We start from the raw sequence: 14,810 nt of genomic DNA on the forward strand, positions 1-14,810 counted from the left end.
CTCATTACCTTTTGTATTTTATATACAATTTTTCGAAATCTAGACGAGTATTTTTTTAATTTTTCACTTTTCCAATTTTTAATCCGACAATAAACCGTTACCCGCTATTATTAAATAAAATATCGTGTAATTAAAAAAAAAACAATAATTTTTAAATTTTGAAAAAATACTCGTGTAGGTTTTTTAATTTTCTAAACGTGTATTTTTTTTTTGAAGATCGAAAATTCTCGGGTTGTTATTTTAAATAAAAATTCATAAATCTATAATTAATTAAAAGTTAATTCGTTTTTAAAATTTATAGTCACCGGCGTAAGATAATGAATCTTAAATGTGAAGTAATCTCTAATTATTAATTAAATGTTCAAAAATAATTAAAAAAAAAATAAATAATTACATCAAGCATTTATCAGTTAATTATTGATTATTATTATATATTATCGATTTTTATGTCCAAATAATTTTTCGGGTAAGATGTGCTGCGTAAAAAATGACTTTTTACCAGATAAATTTTAAAAACTCATATCTTTAAAAAGAAAAAAATACTTTATCTATTGAAATTTTTAGATTCATGATTTTTAATTTTTATAAATATATTTGATCTTTAGAAAATTTTATGGCTTTTCAGACGAGTGCCAAAAACCCACACTTGTGTGTTTGTTTACATTCTTATATAGATGTCAATGTATATAAATATATGTATGATATTATTAATAATTCAAAATAAATACGGCTTATTGATATACTTATTTTAAAAGGAATTCAATTCCAATAGAAAATTTTATGTTAATAAAATTTTCAAGATAATTTATGAATAAAAAACATTCTACGTTTATAGTAACATTGATTTTTAATTGTTTTTTTACATGTAAAAAATAATTCGGGTTACAAATAATTAACTTTCAAGAAATACAAATTTTTTTTTAGATGTCTTCAACTCCTGATGAATTTTACCACCAAATTATTATTTTACTGTTAACAACATTTGATTTATTACCAGTTATCTGGAGCTTTGTATTCACATACTCTTCCAATGGATTCATCACTCCATTGGTAATAACTACATGTGTATCTCCCACAGCATTCGGAATTATAACTACACTGAGAAAAAAAATATTAAATATAAGAAAACATGCTTACTTGATTCATAAAACTAAAAACAAGAAAAAATTTACTACATCGAAGTATAATATGTATTATCTTTATAACAACTGTTTAAATCAACTCATAAAATTCTACAGACAATGCACTTTTACTAAAATTAAAAAAATATTTTCTTGGGCCTATTTAAGTAAACTAATACTTAAGTTAAGAAATTTTACTTGGAAATATACACTTTTTTCTCTCAGTGTACTATAAAACTAATAATAATAATAGTATTGATAATAAAAAAAGAATTATGTGATAATTTCAGTATGAAGATATATTATTTTTATACTTACAGATTCTCCTTGCACTTTACAGGCTTCAACGGTCACTTGCATAATTGCAATGACGACCAAAATGCCGATTATTCCAAACAGTATCTTTGACATTTTTGAATGATAACTCAGTTGAATCTTCAGCTAACAAATTTAGGTTTAGTTAATTAATAATTATTATCTGCTTAGGAAATTAAAAAAAATTATATGGATTTTGTAGAACATAAAATTCTCCTTCGAATGAGTACCCAGGGGATGAGGTTTAAAAAGAAGGAAAATTAAAAAAATTTTAAACTCTCATCGCAAATATAGTCATGTGAGTACTCGTTTCAGACGTAATTTTATGACGATTTATCTCTTATATAATTAAAATATGTGACATATTTCGATTTAGTATTTAATTCATCTAATGAAATAATTAACAATTATTTGCAAAAACATGTTTTAGTTTTAATTAATATATTTATTACTTACTTAGAGAATATTTAAGTTGTCTCCGAAGTTACGATCAAGACAGTGGATATAAAATCAAATTTTCGGTCGGTATTTAAACGAAAACAATAAATATAAGGGGGACTGTCTCAGCCAATAAAATAAGACATTGCTGGTAACAGAATTTTTGCAGGAGAGGGGACAAAGATAAAAAAAATCCATGTCGATTATAATCATGATGTTGTAATATTTTTAAAAAAATCTGCAGCTCCACAAAATCGGTAATAAGTGCGGTCCATTATACCCCCCAATTAATTTGTATGTGTAAGTGAATAGGTAATTTGACGCTCTCTCAAACGAGTACCCACAAGACATATTTATTTTAAATAGTTACATATGTCACATGTATATTACATAATATGTTTAATCAATTAATCAATTATTATTAGTTTAATCAATTATTTATTCAAAAAACGAGTGGGCCACCTCAAAATGTTGAATAAAAAAATTTTTTTTTCCTTGAAATAGTATATTACATACCTAGGCCAGTAAAAAAGAAAGCCTCAGACCACATGTTTGTCAGCCTCGGCTTCGCCTCGGCCAACAATTACATGTGCTCTGAGACTTTTCTTGTTTTACTGGCCTAGGTATGTAATATACTATTTTTTTCTATAAGCTACAAATTATACCCCCATGCTAAGAAAAACAAAAAAAAAGTTTTTTTTCAACCCACCCTAATATACATACATATGTAAATTTTTTAACGAATGGTATTTTTGAACTCTACTCAACTAATTATAATATGTTATGACAAAATTCCTTGAAAAATCGACCATGAGGACAAATACAATAGTTAGATTTTTAAAAACCTACCTAAAAAATACTTATCCCGATTTCGAAAAATTGTATATAAAAATCAAAAAGTAATGAGGTTTGTGAAAATTTTCAAATAAAAAATAATGTGAGTGAATAAGTCAAAAAATTTAAAGTGATCATAAAGCACACTTAGCGCTTTCGCGCTTGAGGTGTGTAAAATAATTAATCTTAAAATTTAAGTATAATTTAATTTCAAATTATCTCTCGAGTTTTTATTTTTTGATCTTTTAATCTTTTAAAAAAATACTTTTATGACTTGGATTTTTTTCTTTGTCCCCATTATCAATTCAATTAAATTAGGTATCCTCCGAACAGCTTTGTCTAATACATTTAATTACCCCGCATGCTCACTGATAATAAAAAAAAATAAAAAATCCCACAAATAATTATTCTTAACAATATATTTTTTTAAATTTTTACATTCATAATTTAGATGAATAATAAATATACTTTATCCTTGGAAAATTTAACGCCCTTTCGAACGAGTACCAACAAACTGTATACATTTAAAAAATTAAACATATTATGTAATATACATGTGACATATGTAACTATTTAAAATAAATATGTCTTGTGGGTACTCGTTTGAGAGAGCGTCAAATTACCTATTCACTTACACATACAAATTAATTGGGGGGTATAATGGACCGCACTTATTACCGATTTTGTGGAGCTGCAGATTTTTTTAAACATATTACAACATCATGATTATAATCGACATGGATTTTTTTTATCTTTGTCCCCTCTCCTGCAAAAATTCTGTTACCAGCAATGTCTTATTTTATTGGCTGAGACAGTCCCCCTTATATTTATTGTTTTCGTTTAAATACCGACCGAAAATTTGATTTTATATCCACTGTCTTGATCGTAACTTCGGAGACAACTTAAATATTCTCTAAGTAAGTAATAAATATATTAATTAAAACTAAAATATGTTTTTGCAAATAATTGTTAATTATTTCATTAGATGAATTAAATACTAAATCGAAATATGTCACATATTTTAATTATATAAGAGATAAATCGTCATAAAATTACGTCTGAAACGAGTACCCACATGACTATATTTGCGATGAGAGTTTAAAATTTTTTTAATTTTCCTTCTTTTTAAACCTCATCCCCTGGGTACTCATTCGAAGGAGAATTTTATGTTCTACAAAATCCATATAATTTTTTTTAATTCCCTAAGCAGATAATAATTATTAATTAACTAAACCTAAATTATTTAGCTGAAGATTCAACTGAGTTATCATTCAAAAATGTCAAAGATACTGTTTGGAATAATCGGCATTTTGGTCGTCATTGCAATTATGCAAGTGACCGTTGAAGCCTGTAAAGTGCAAGGAGAATCTGTAAGTATAAAAATAATATATCTTCATACTGAAATTATCACATAATTCTTTTTTTATTATCAATACTATTATTATTATTAGTTTTATAGTACACTGAGAGAAAAAAGTGTATATTTCCAAGTAAAATTTCTTAACTTAAGTATTAGTTTACTTAAATAGGCCCAAGAAAATGTTTTTTTAATTTTAGTAAAAGTGCATTGTCTGTAGAACTTTATGAGTTGATTTAAACAGTTGTTATAAAGATAATAAATATTATACTTCGATGTAGTAAATTTTTTCTTGTTTTTAGTTTTATGAATCAAGTAAGCATGTTTTCTTATATTTAATATTTTTTTTCTCAGTGTAGTTATAATTCCGAATGCTGTGGGAGATACACATGTAGTTATTACCAATGGAGTGATGAATCCATTGGAAGAGTATGTGAATATAAAGCTCCAGATAACTGGTAATAAATCAAATGTTGTTAACAGTAAAATAATAATTTGGTGGTAAAATTCATCAGGAGTTGAAGACATCCAAAAAAAAAATTTGTATTTCTTGAAAGTTAATTATTTGTAACCCAAATTATTTTTTACACGTAAAAAAACAATTAAAAATCAATGTTACTATAAACGTATAATGTTTTTTATTCATAAAATATCTTAAAAATTTTATCAACATAAAATTTTTTTAAGAATTGAATTCCTTTCAAAATGAGTATCAATAAGCTGTATTTATTTTTAATTATTACTAATATACATACATACATATATTTACATACATTGACATCTACATAAGAATATAAACAAACACACACATGTGGGTTTTTGGCACTCGTTTGAAAAGCCATAAAATTTTCTAAAGATCAAATATATTTATAAAAATTAAAAATCACGAATCTAAAAATTTCAATAGATAAAATATTTTCTAAAGACACGAGTTTTTAAAATTTATCTGGTAAAAAGTCAATTTTTAGGCAGCACATCTTACCCGAAAAATTATTTGGACGTAAAAATCGATAATAAATAACAATAACTGATAAATGCTTGATATAGTTATTTATTTTTTTTTAAATTATGAGCATGCTCATAAAAAAAATAGTCTTCTGATCGATTTTAAGAGCTTGACGTTAAAATAAAAATAACTAGAAAACAATGTGGAATTCGAAAAAACTTTATCAGAAATAACTTCTAGCGAACAAAATTGTCTACAAAAAAAGGTCCTATGATATTTTGTAATAGGTCTGATAGTTTCGCTGGAAAAGTAAAGAGATCTTAAAATTTAATATGAATTCGACTTCAACCTTAAATAACTTTTGAACAAATAGATTTATTAAAAAATGATAAGAAACTTTTTTTGTAGAGCATTCAATTACTTACAACAATATGCCTGCTAATTATTCCTATGTCGCATCGTTAGCTACTTATAAAAATCAAAAGACGTAAAAAAAATTTTTTCCACACAGAAAAAAAAATTAACTTGGTTCAAGTAAATTACTTTCTTCAAAATATTATTCTTGTTTCGAAACATCTAAACTTCTCAATTCAAAAAAATTTCAGTCTTGAATAAATAAATTATTACTCTTCAATGGAGAGTAAAAATTTTTCCTTCAAAAATTTTAATCTTAAAAGAAGCTTTTTTTGCTTTTAAACAAGATGCATATTTATTTCTCCCAAGAATTTTTTTCTCTTGGTTTGAGGCCGATAATATTGATTCAGGATGATACCGACTTAGTTTGAGTATGGCCCATTTTTTGAATCAGGATGTTATTTTATTCGATTTAGAAATATACAAATATATTTTTAAAAATTATTAATCAGTTTATTACTACAATGGTTACTTATACTAATTTTTGATTTGGAAGTTTAATGCATTTTTTTATTAAAAAAAAAATTTATTTGTACTAAAAATTTAAATAATATTTTTGTTTAATGGCCACATTTTCAATAATAGAAAATTTGAGGTTACTTAGTAAATAAGCATTGACAATTAAATACATTTACTGTGAAAATCTTCAAAGTTTGAACACAGTAATTATTTACTACTTTAAGTATTATGATACCGAAATTTGTTCATATGCATATACATTAAACAAAAATAATTATCAACGGCGAGATTAATGTTTTGATGTTCATATTGTGAACTTACAATTCAAAACTAACTACAACTGACCGAGAAAAACAAGCAAGTACGCTGTTCCCATCGAGGCGCCACCTGGCGTCAAAATGTTCACTTCACCCAAGTAAATCTGTTACTTGGTTTGAGAGTTAGATTTATTGTGTGAAAAAAAATATACTTTTGAACCAAGCATATACAAATCTTGATTTAAGAATCCTGAAAATTCTTGAGCCAAGAAATAAATTCTTGAAGCAAAAAAAATGGAATTTTTCAAACTAGTATTCTTGGTTCAAGAATATTTCACTTGAATCAAGTTAATTTTTTTTTCTGTGCATGTTATTCTTATGGAAAATAGAAAAGTGCGATGAGGAACCGCTTAATATTAATATTAAGAGCTCTAATTTTCACAGGCATCTTTTTTTATCTAAATGAAACTTTTGAACCTGTTTCCGAAAAAAAAAAAATTTGTTATTTTTTGGATCACCCTAATATATGCACGGAAAAAAATGTGTAGTTAAATTTACTACAAATGGAGTTCCATTTACTACACTGACTAGTAATATATAGGATAACTACACGTTTAGTAACAGTTACTAGTACACTGTGGTACACAACCTGTAGTACCATTTACTACAGTAAGTAGTAATAAGAACTAGCATTAAATAACCACTGTGGTTTATTTTACTCCACAACATAGTAGAATATATTTTATTCGTAATGTATTAATTAAATATCTGTTAGTTAACGATCATTAGTTTTTATGATATTGAAAACGATATAAAAATATAAAAATTAATCTTAGATTCTTCGGACTTACAGTATATCAAATTAAAATGATATAAAAATGAATTTATTAATGAATAACTTAAAATAATAAGGACTCAAATTTCAAAAGCCTACTTTTTATCAATATCTGATAAGGATAATTTTAAAAATATATTTGTAATCTATAAATTCTCGTATAAGCATAAACTTAGAATAATTAAGTATTAATTTTTATTAATAGAAAATATAAAAAACATCGTTTTAAAAGTTATAATTCTAATAAATAACAAATACTCAATAGGCAATGATTTAAAAAATTGCATTAAAATCACGATTCACTGATAAGAGCATAGAAATAAAATTTTATAGAAGAAGATGTAGGTGAGGTAAGCAAAAGGAAGAATGACAGGTAATACAAAACAAATTTTTTGTATTATATTTTTTATATATATATATTTATTTTAAATTATATATATTTTAATTGCACGCCTCGATTTTTAATTATATGTATAAATATTTTTAATTATATATATTATTATTTATAATGTTTTATAATATTTTTTATAATATTAAATACACTGACACAAGTTGAGGATACCCACAGAATGGAGTAAAAACGTTGTAGGTGGCGCTGTTATTTTCTTCTTTCGATCATTTTACCACACATTGGAGTAGATTGTACAATTAATCTGGTAATGTATACTCCAAAAATAGTAACAGATACCAATTCATATAAAATTGTGTGGTTCCCAAAACCACAAAATAAGTATTTTATACTACATTGAGTAGTTGTGAAAACTACAAAGTTTTACCACATTACAGTAGTAAGCAGAACTCCTATGGTAGTAAAATATCACGCACACTGTGGCTTATGTTACTACAGTTGTCAATGCGACGACCACAAAGTGTAGTAAAATTTTTACTAGTTTGGTGTAGTAAATTCTACTCCAGCATTTTTTCCCGTGTGTAATATAACCAATTTTGTCATCATGATTATGCCTACAATTCTTATCGGATCCTAATGAAATTTTCTACACTCATTCTATGTGTAATACCCACGGTTGAGTTCGAAGATCGGCTGAATCGGTCGATTAGTTTAGAAGTTATGGCCGTTTTAGTATATTGTACAACTAGAGCGGTAAGTTGTCGATTGCCCACGAGAGCAAAGTTGAGCGCACGAACGAAGTGAGTGCACTCATTTGCTCGTGTGGGTGGTCGGCAACACCGCACGAATTGAACATACTTTTTTTTATTATTAATGCGATATGAGTACTATTTTAGTGTTCGCTGTTTTACCATTTTACTTGTCGCATTCAAATTTACTTGTCGTACGCAGGTATTCGTGTAACGCACACAAATGTCGTGGAAACAGTAGAATGGGCAAACAGCTATTTGGCGAACAAAAGAGCGTGCGCTAAGATAGCACTTATATCGCATGAATGATAAAAAAAATTTCAACGATTTTTCGAAAAAATCCGTTTTTAATCACTTTTAAAGTTCATATAACTTTAAAACTAAAATTCATAGATAATCTCTGTAAAAAGTATTCTAAAGCTTGACTAATAAGCTTTAATTTATGACCTTAAACTTTATATTTTGACCATTTTTCCAATAATTAAGGCCCGCGTATTTATGACTACGAGTAAAGGACAGAGCCATTGGCCAAAAGACATTCGTTCGATGCAAAATATTCGATATGCGACAAGTTGTTGAGTAGAAAATCTTATCGAAAAAAAATATCGTTGAATAAACTAAAAGTATAAAACTTCGAGTTTGTAACAGTAAAAATTTACAAAACGAAATATTATTGAAAAAAAATTCTGAAATGTAAAACACATCGAAGTACCATTTATAGAAAATAATTAATTACAGAATAGTAATTACTTGAACTGAAATAAATAAAAACAATGATTGTCATCGTAATTGATAATAAATGTTAAATGTGAAGTAAGCTCTAATTATTACTTCATTAATTATTAATTAAATGTTTAAAATTAATTTAAAAAAAAAAAAAATCATTATATCAAGCATTTATCAGTTATTGTTATTTATTATCGATTTTTACGTCCAAATAATTTTTCGAGAAAGATGTGCTGCCTAAAAAATGACTTTTTACCAGATAAATTTTAAAAACTCGTGTCTTTAAAAAAAATAATATTTTATCAATTGAAATTTTTAGATTCGTGATTTTTAATTTTTATAAATATATTTGTTCTTTAGAAAATTTTATGGTTTTTCAAACGAGTACCAAAAACCAACACTTGAGTGTTTCTTTATATTCTTATGTAGTAGCCCTAGCGAATCCGAATTACGGTAAATACAGTGATTTACCGTAATTTACCGTAATTTACGGTACCTGGCAGAATTACCGTAAATTACGGTAATCTACGGCAAATTACGGTAAGTTGCCGTAATTTGCGGTAATTCTGCTAGGCGCCGTAAAATTACGGTGAATTGCGGCAATTTGCCGTAGATTACCGTGATTTACGATAAATTACCACAATTTACGGTAATTCTGCTAGGCACCGTAAATTACGGTAAATCTCGGTAAATCACTGTATTTACCGTAATTCAGATCTGCTAGGGAGATGTCAATGTATGTAAATATATGTATGTATATATTAGTAATAATTAAAAATAAATACGGCTTATTGATACCCATTTTGAAAGGAATTCAATTCTTAAGAAAATTTTATGTTAATAAAATTTATAAGATATTTTATGAATAAAAAACATTATACATTTATAGTAACATTGATATTTAATTGTTTTTAGTAGATTTCATAGAAATCTAACTATTGTATTTGTCCTCATAATGGAATTTTCGAAAAATTTTGCTATATCTCAACTCAGCTCGACGAGCTGAGTCAGAAAATACATTTGGTTCAAAAGTTTATATATGTATTTATATATATATATATATGTATATATAATATAACGCTCCATTCTCCAACGATAGCGTCCACAATTCTACACCGATCTTAATGAAACTCAGTATACTTATTCTATAGACGATTACCTTGGATGAGTTCGAAGATGAGCCAATTCGGCCAATAAGTTTAGCAGTTATAGTTAATTAAAATTTTGTAAAATTTTCAAAAAAAATTTGTTTGCCGCTTTAACTGGATGTAACTTCTAAACGGAAAGAGATAGCTTATTTTCGTTTGTTCTATGTGAAAGCTCGTTCGATTGCCTACAATTTTGACTATACAGCTTGTTGATTTGACCATTTTTTCTAATAGATAAATGGTTTTGAACATTTACAAAATATTGTAGAAACTAATTTTATACAGGTTTTCACTTTGATTATAGCCACAATTTCGAACCGATCACCTTAAAACTTAGCATACGTATTTTGTGGCTGACTACCTTGTTCGAGTTTGAAAATGAGCTCAATCGGTCGATTAGTTTAAAAGTTATAGCATTTCAAAATTTTCAAAATGCCCAAAATTCATATTTTTACTTATTCTTCCTTTAATATCTTTTGAATGTGATAACTTATTGACTTTATATCGAATTCATCTGAAAGCTCTTCGAATAAGCTTGAAATTTCATGCCGATATATATATGCCTAGACCACTGAAATTACTTATTTTACCATTCATTCAATGAAATTTTGCTATTGCATGAGTTCTCCTACTTCTTAGTACATTCATAGAGCTACTTAAATTCATATTATCGCAGTGTGACACTTATAAAATCTAAACATCTCAATTCAGTGGGTGTATACAATTTTGTTTTATCGACAGAGTATAAATGATATGATACATCAATAACAAGATTAACATTAGTTATGATGAAAATATTATCTATATCTACTCGTCGTTTGATATTCTAATAGGCTTCTTATTTCAAATATTAGTACTAATTTCAAGTATGACACTTTGATGTATCACAATCAATTTTTAATTTTAGAATATTTTATTAGTAGATTTTATTGAAAGCAAATTATCGCCTTTGTCCTTATGGTAGAATTCTCGAGCATTAAAACCATAATCTATCATAATTTTTCGAATAGGGTCCGGAATACCATTGGTCCGATAGTTTGAATATATGCATACGGATCTTTAAATAACGTCAAAATCAAAACATATAGTGCATTATCATCAAAAATTCTTCTGAAGTTCATTTAGTTAGCATCAATTTTTGGCATTATACTTATAATTTTTTGATTTTTTTTGTTTTATCATCTCGAGAATTTTTAAGAAAATGTAAAAAAAAAAATTATTTTATTATAAGCTTTCATTTGAACAGTGAAAAAAATTAAACAATGAGAAATCTACTTCCATTTCGGCTGCCGAATGGCCTTTTTTTTACATGTAAAAAATAATTTGGGTTACAAATAATTAGCTTTCAAGAAATACAAATTTTTTTTTAGATGTCTTCAACTCCTGATGAATTTTACCACCAAATTATTATTTTACTTTTATCAACATGCGATTTATTACCAATTATCTGGAGCTTTATATTCACATACACTTCTAATGGATCCATCACTCCGTTGGTAATAACTACATGTGTATCTCCCACAGCATTCGGAATCATAACTACACTGAGAAAAAAAATATTAAATATAAGAAAACATGCTTACTTGATTCATAAAACTAAAAACAAGAAAAAATTTACTACATCGAAGTATAATATGTATTATCTTTATAACAACTGTTTAAATAAACTCATAAAATTCTACAGACAATGCACTTTTACTAAAATTAAAAAAATTTTTTCTTGGCACTATTTAAGTAAACTAATGCTTAAATTAAGAAATTTTACTTGGAAATATACACTTTTTTCTCTCAGTGTACCATAACACTAATAATAATAATAGTATTGAGGATAATAATAATAATAATAATAATAATAATAATAATAATAATAATAATAATAATAATAATAATAATAATAATAATAATAATAATAATAATAATAATAATAATAATAATAATAATAATAATAATAATAATAATAATAATAATAATAATAATAATAATAATAATAATAATAATAATAATAATAATAATAATAATAATAATAATAATAATAATAATAATAATAATAATAATAATAATAATAATAATAATAATAATAATAATAATAATAATAATAATAATAATAATAATAATAATAATAATAATAATAATAATAATAATAATAATAATAATAATAATAATAATAATAATAATAATAATAATAATAATAATAATAATAATAATAATAATAATAATAATAATAATAATAATAATAATAATAATAATAATAATAATAATAATAATAATAATAATAATAATAATAATAATAATAATAATAATAATAATAATAATAATAATAATAATAATAATAATAATAATAATAATAATAATAATAATAATAATAATAATAATAATAATAATAATAATAATAATAATAATAATAATAATAATAATAATAATAATAATAATAATAATAATAATAATAATAATAATAATAATAATAATAATAATAATAATAATAATAATAATAATAATAATAATAATAATAATAATAATAATAATAATAATAATAATAATAATAATAATAATAATAATAATAATAATAATAATAATAATAATAATAATAATAATAATAATAATAATAATAATAATAATAATAATAATAATAATAATAATAATAATAATAATAATAATAATAATAATAATAATAATAATAATAATAATAATAATAATAATAATAATAATAATAATAATAATAATAATAATAATAATAATAATAATAATAATAATAATAATAATAATAATAATAAAAGAATTGTGTGATAATTTCAGTATGAAGATATATTGTTTTTATACTTACAATTTCTCCTCTTAATTTACAGGCTTCAACGGTCGCTTGCATAATGGCAATGACGACCAAAATGCCGATTATTCCAAACAGTATCTTTGACATTTTTGAATGATAACTCAGTTGAATCTTCAGCTAAATAATTTAGGTTTAGTTCGTTAATAATTATTACCTGATTAGGGAATTAAAAAACAATATATTCTCCTTCGAATGAGTACCCAGGTGACGAGGTTTAAAAAGAAGGAAAATTAAAAAAATTTTAAACTTTCATCGTAAATATAGTCATGTGGATACTCGTTTCAGAGTTAATTTTATGACGATTTATCTCTTATATAATTAAAATATGTGACATATTTCGATTTAGTATTTAATTCATCTAATGAAATAATTAACAATTATTTGAAAAAAGAAATTTTAGTTTTAATTAATATATTTATTACTTACTTAGAGAATATTTAAATTGTCTCCGAAGTTACGATCAAGACAGTGGATATCAAATCAAATTTTCGGTCGGTGTTTGAACGAAAACAATAAATATATGGGGGACTGTCTCAGCCAATAAATTAAGACATTGCTGGCAATAGAACTTTTGCAGGAGAAGGGACAAAGATAAGAAAATCCATGTCAATTATAATCATGATATTGTAATATTTTTTAAAAAAATCTGCAGCTCCAAAAAATCGGTAATAAGTGCGGCCCATTATACCCCTCAATGAATTTGTATGTGTCAGTCAATAGGAAATTTGACGCTCTTCACAACGAGTACCCACAAGACATATTTAGTTTAAGTAGTTACATATGTCACATTTATATAACATATGTTTAATTTCTTAAATATATACAGGTTGTTGGTACTCGTTCGAAAGGGTGTTAAATACTCTTAGGATAAAGTATATTTATATTTAATCTAAATTATGAATGTGAAAATTTCAATTTAAAAAAATATATTGTTAAGAATAATTATTTGTGGGTTTTTTTATTTTTTTTTTTTTATTATCAGTGAACATGTGAGGTAATTAAATGTATTAGACAAAGCTATTCGGAAGATATCTAATTTAATTGAATTGATAACAGGGACAAAGGAAAAAATCTAAGTAATATAAGTATCTTTTAAAAAAGATCAAAGAATAAAAACTCGAGGTATTATTTGAAATTAAATTTCATGATTACTTTTTTTTTATTTGAAAATTTTTACAAACCTCATTACTTTTGGATTTGTATATACAATTTTTGAAAATCTAGACGAGTCTTTTTTATTATTTTTCATTTTTCCAATTTTCGATCTGAAAAATAACCGTTACCCGCTATTTTGAAATAAAATATCTTGTAATTTGAAAAAAAAAAAAAAAAAAAAATTTTTTTGAATTTTGAAAAAATACTCGTGTAGATTTTTTAATTTTCTAATCGTGTATTCTTTTTTGAAAGATCAAAAATACTCGGATTGTTATTTTAAATAAAAATCCATAAATTTATCATTAATAAGAAGTTAATTCGTTTTTAAAATTTATAGTCGGAGGCTCCCGCATTTATGAGTGGGGGCCAGAGCCCATTGTGTGATAAGTCTGATAGTTTCGGTGAAAAAGTAATAAGATCTCGAAATTTAATATAAATTTGAATTAAAACTCCAATAACTTTTCACCAGATGAATTTATTAAAAAATGATAAGAGACGTTTTTTGTAGAGCGTTTTATTCCCTACAAAAATATGTCTTGAGCTCATCTGTACAATGAGCCATTGTCGAGGTATAAAATTCAAACCTTAAAATGTTTTTTTTTCCCATGTTATTTAAATGCGAAATCAAAAAGCACGAAGTGGTACCTCTTAATATTAATTATCAAGAGCTCAAGTTTTCTCAAGTTTTCTTTTCTAGTAATTTGTACTGTATATTACTCTCCACATTAAAATAAAAATAAAAAAATTTCATCTGATAACCGGAATGAAAGAATTCTTACTCAAATAATTAAAAATTCAAAAATAAAATCAGTAAAAATGATCATTGAATAAAAAGTTATGAAAAGAGAATTTTCAGAAAATAACAGTCAATATTAATAGA

General features: G+C 24.6%; 2 long non-coding RNA genes across 2 annotated transcripts; one reads left to right on the forward strand and one right to left on the reverse strand.

The window, feature by feature from the left end:
• Window positions 1–882: 882 nt before the first annotated feature.
• Window positions 883–2,027, reverse strand: LOC130677798 (uncharacterized). The gene is made up of 3 exons (XR_008991705.1): window positions 1,893–2,027; window positions 1,440–1,562; window positions 883–1,098 (listed from the first exon to the last, which is right to left on the reverse strand). It is a non-coding gene; the product is annotated as an uncharacterized LOC130677798 (long non-coding RNA).
• A 1,463-nt stretch (window positions 2,028–3,490) lies between these two features.
• LOC130677822 (uncharacterized) lies at window positions 3,491–4,631 on the forward strand. The gene is made up of 3 exons (XR_008991712.1): window positions 3,491–3,625; window positions 3,956–4,078; window positions 4,420–4,631. It is a non-coding gene; the product is annotated as an uncharacterized LOC130677822 (long non-coding RNA).
• Window positions 4,632–14,810: the final 10,179 nt, after the last annotated feature.

This window comes from Microplitis mediator, chromosome 11 (genome assembly GCF_029852145.1).
Source record: "Microplitis mediator isolate UGA2020A chromosome 11, iyMicMedi2.1, whole genome shotgun sequence".
Lineage (NCBI taxonomy): Eukaryota > Metazoa > Arthropoda > Insecta > Hymenoptera > Braconidae > Microplitis > Microplitis mediator.